Here is a 4,899-nt window from a genome sequence, read left to right on the forward strand (position 1 = left end):
CCAAAACTTTTTTATTCAAAAATGTACCTGAAAAGAAAAATAAGATATTAAGTAAATATATTACGTTCCTTTTTCCTATTTCCTATTACCACCACAAAGTAGTTTTTAAAGGCTTTTTGTCACAATTTATTGACATTTATGCTTAAAACCATATTGTTTTAATAATCCCTCTACCTGAAATTCTTAAATTGAAAGTTTTGTTGGTGTAATCTAATGTAGTTAGTGATTCAGTGATGTCAAATAATACTGCTGACTTGAATTAAATCAATTAAATTTGACTTTTTAAAGAAGCTAGACAATATTGTAACATCATCTGTAAGTGTGAAACAAGCAGAATGGTGTTGTTTTTAATAATCAGATAGGGAGGTCCAGATACAGTCAGCTGCGCCCTCTAGTGCTTTAATCTCACTGCTGTAATTCAATTTTGTCTTTTGGAGAAACTGAGCCATTGCTCAGCATGAGCTCTGTGCTGTTCTTCAGCAATTACTAATTCATATGATCTTATATGAGAGTGTAAAGGCTCCTAAATAATCCAAATAGGAATCATAATCAGTGCATAAAAGATAAAGTAAATTTTTTTGAGCATGACCTCTATAAAGTTGTGCACAGACAGTTCCAAGGTCAAAGTGCTTTTAAATGTGGCATATTTAAGAAACTTCCGAGCAGTTTTGGTGACATTACGCTCAAACCCACCATACGATAATCAAGGTAGTTGTGGACCAATCGGCTCTGATATCAGTACCATGGACAGCTACCAGAAGAACAATAGATCTCATTGTTAAATCTATATGTCTGTGCCAGGAGGCTCAAGTTATCTTCTATCTAACTTGTCAAAGGCCGCTCAATACAAGTGAGCGTCTCAGTGAAGATCGGCTTGCATGTGATGGACAGAGTTCAGCAGCATGCCAAATATTCATGCAAAACTGCCTTTTTCCATAGGGTTGAGCCAAACACTAAAATGTGAAATATTTGGAAAAGAAACTCCGTCTTGAGTCGCAGCCAGTCACAGAGGAGCAAAGACATGTTTCTCGTCAAAGAAACGGCCCTATAAACCTTCTGAGGTGACTGAGTGTTAATTGAGAACTAATGAACTGGTAATGCAAACCGGTCAAATCACGTTTCCAGAGATCTCGCATGATGAGTGACATATAGTCCCGGTGACATTATACCTATTATTTCTGATACTGTATTTTGGAAAACTGATGTTGCAAGCCAAGCCGTTTTATCGATGCCCACGTCTGGTACTCATTTAGCCCTGTCTCCAAATATCCCAATGCATGTTATTATATTAATGACAGATTTTATGGTTTATGACTGGAAAGTCAAACTTTCTCGATTTCCTGTGGAGCTTGTGATGATTTATATGGCTGAATGATAAAACGAATTTTCTTGACAGCCGAGGACTTGCGAGAGCTTCTGTGGGTAAAGCCGGGCTCAGGAACAGATTGTGCTCTTATGTGGAGAGATATATCGCATGATGGAGCACCGAGAAGGAAACTCGGCTGTCCTGGATTCGTATGCAGGCACCAAGTCATGTCTAAAATGAATTAGGGTCCTCTCAGGCGCAACTGTCTCCGCACACGCCGCCACATCCTGTCACTACAGGAAGAGCAACATTTCCATACTTAAATGAAAAACTGAAATGACAATCTGTTTTTACTGAGGCTGTAATCACCCTTTCTGTTCACCATATGATTCACTGTTAAAGGCTAATGAAGAAAATCTCTTTTACAGCTCTGGCTTTGATCAATCAGTTTTGAGGAAAATAATAATACAGCAGACTCCATTATTCAACATGAAATATATCCGAGTAATAAATGTCTCATCTGGAAATTGTTCAAAAAAAGGACGATAAAATACTCAGTACTGACAAAAATGGTCATTCTATGAAACAGGTGCCTTTTTCAGTTTGATAAAGTGAATTTAAAAGTACGATTCTGTAGGATTTGCAACATATACAAGATAAATAATGTTATTATGTGTTGATGAAATGCATTGTGTCATCTTAAGATAAATACGTAGACACTTAGAAAAAAAGGTTCAATGGAGTTCAATTTAGAACCCTATTATTTAATTATTCAAGTTATTTAATAAAAATTCTACTGATAAAGTATGTTTACGAGCTGTTTAATTCATTAGATTTAATTAAAACGAAAAATTTTTTTAAAACTAAATGAATTAAAACTAAATCAATAAAATGATTCCATGATGGGAACCACAAAAGGTTTTATATATGAAGCGGCGCCTTACAGAACCCTTTAAGGTTCTACAGTAGAACCTTTTCTTCTAAAAGTGTACAATTATGTTGGGATGTACACCGTATGGTTTTAGAAATGTCACCAGATTGACTGATTACCGTTAAATCCTACATCAAAAGCCTTGTGGGACTTTAATACATAAAAAAAAAAAAAAAACAATGCTGAAATTTCCACTTTTCAAATATCTGTTTCTTACAATACAAAACCATAGTATCAGACTTGACCATTTAAGATCATCCTCTGCTGACAAACATTACAAAACATATGATAACGTGATCTAATGTAGCTGACATTAAAGAGTTGGAGAGTTATCATGATGTCATTATGACAAAGTCTTTTTGATTGATGGAATAGTCCATTACTTTAAAGAGAATTCAGAAACCCTTGTTATTAGTGACACCGGTGGCCTTTGAGCACTGCAGCTAGAAAGGTATTGCTTGTGCACCTGGTCTATGTATAATTCAATGTAGGCTACTCACAGAGAAGTGCTTTTTCGTTCTTCCCTTAGAAGTAAAAAGAAGTTGTAAATACCTTTGCAGGAACAACGAACGTCAAGACGCCGTCCATGCCGATGAGAGCAACGTGAATATCGATGAGAAAGCAGCAGTTAAGAAAGCATCTGATCCTAGCGATGTGGATGTTTGCACGATCTCTGCAATTCACCGGCATCATGTCGACAGATGAGGTGATTAAAATAACAGTGCTATGATGGTTTGATTATAAATATATTTGAGACTATAGACCTTATGTAGCCCCGCCCCTTTTCAGCGCTGCGCTCGGTCTGTATTTTCACAGTGATATTGCGTATTTATGAATGAACGGCTCGTTTTAAAATCTTCCCGGTCTACTGACATTTGTTAAGACATCTGCTTTAAACATTACAATCCTCATGATAACTTTCGTTAACTTTACATTAAGTAAATCCACTTCAAAAGCTAATTACTCCAGGACAGCAATGCCATAGAAAATACCGCAAAAACGGAAGTTCAAAGACAATATTCTAAAGATGGCGGCGCCCTCGTTTCTCTGGCGCATAAGGTCTTATAGACTTTATGGATCTGGCTATGTGACTGTATTTTGAATCAATTCCTTTTTTGCTTTAAAATCATTTGTTTCATGTGTAATAGAACGAAAGAGGGGCTCTGGAAAGCGCGTAACCGTCACATCCCTTTGATTTTCCTGGCAAAAACGTCCTGAGTCCTTCACATAAAAATCAGTCTACAGGCTTTCATAGACAACCTTGAAAGTTGGGGAAGGTCTCGTTATTTAAGTTTAGCTACAAACTGTTCACATATTGGCAGTAAAAAAAAAAGTGACTAATACATACAAATTCTTACACATTGACCCTTTAAAAAAAGGAGACATATATGATAGGCTAAACTCAGGGGTACAATTTTTTTTAATAACAAATAGGCTAATACAAATTAAATACATAAAATGAAACATTTTATAAAACACTAATGCAGAATTATTCAAAATGAAATACATTGAATGTCTCATCTGGAAATTGTACAAAAAAAGGACAATAAAACAACTCAGAACTGACAAAAAGTCATTCTATGAAACAGGTGCCTTTTTCAGTTTGATAAAGTGAATTTTAAATAAAAGTACGATTCTGCAGAATTTCAAGATAAATAATGTGCTTATGTGTTAAAATCCATTGTGCCATCTTAAAATAAATACATACACTCTTAGAAAAAGGTTCAATAGAGTTCAAAATAGAACCCTAGAGTTCTTGACTCAATTGTAACAATATATATATATATATATATATATATATATATATATATATATATATATATATATATATATATATAGGCTATATATATATGTGTGTGTATATATCCACGCACACAAATAAAACAAATAAAAAAATCTACATGGTACACGTTGGCATTATAGCTGTTCAGTGACTTGTTTTTATGTAGGCTATATGAGATATACAAATGACACCCATTTTGTAGAATAACCCAAAAAGTATCTGATTTCTCTGTGTTTGTGGATCTGGAGCAGTCCTGTATGACAGGGCGAGTACTAAACCCCACTGCTCCGCTTTGATGTCCAGTTGGTCTGCCAGACTGGAGTTCTGCAGAGCCAGAAATCCCTCTGGTTAGGTCGTCAGCTTTCTACTGAAGCCACAGGCGTGTGCCTGTCAGATCAACAATCTCCATCAAATCCCACTGCATGTCAGTCACATGGCAACTTCATTACGATTGTGAGGAAAAACCTGATATTTTGTTTCTCCAAGAAAAACCTGGATTTATGTTTCTTCCACTTTGTCCTAATAAAAATGATATAATGCATTTGTGTCAGAATTCTGGAGACCAGTTCATTCTACTAGACCACAAATCAACAGTAAACTTTCATGTGATCCTAAAAACTAAATATTACTGAAATCCGGAGAGGAACTGCAAACATACAACCAAAATGAGGCTGAATAGGGTGACTTGCAGGAGTCTTAGAAGTTCAGCAATAATATATGGTCTTGTATACTCCATAAATCTGGCGAAATCCATTTTTTTTACCGTTGCGCGCTTTAGTACTGACTGTTGTTTATACTTTCAAGTCACTCCGACACTACCAGACACTCATTCAAACATTGATTCATTCTCAACTGTCACTGATTGTGGTAATTTAATAC

The sequence above is a fragment of the Leuciscus leuciscus genome (assembly GCF_965113295.1).
Source record: "Leuciscus leuciscus genome assembly, chromosome: 19".
In the NCBI taxonomy this organism is placed as follows: Eukaryota; Metazoa; Chordata; class Actinopteri; order Cypriniformes; family Leuciscidae; genus Leuciscus; species Leuciscus leuciscus.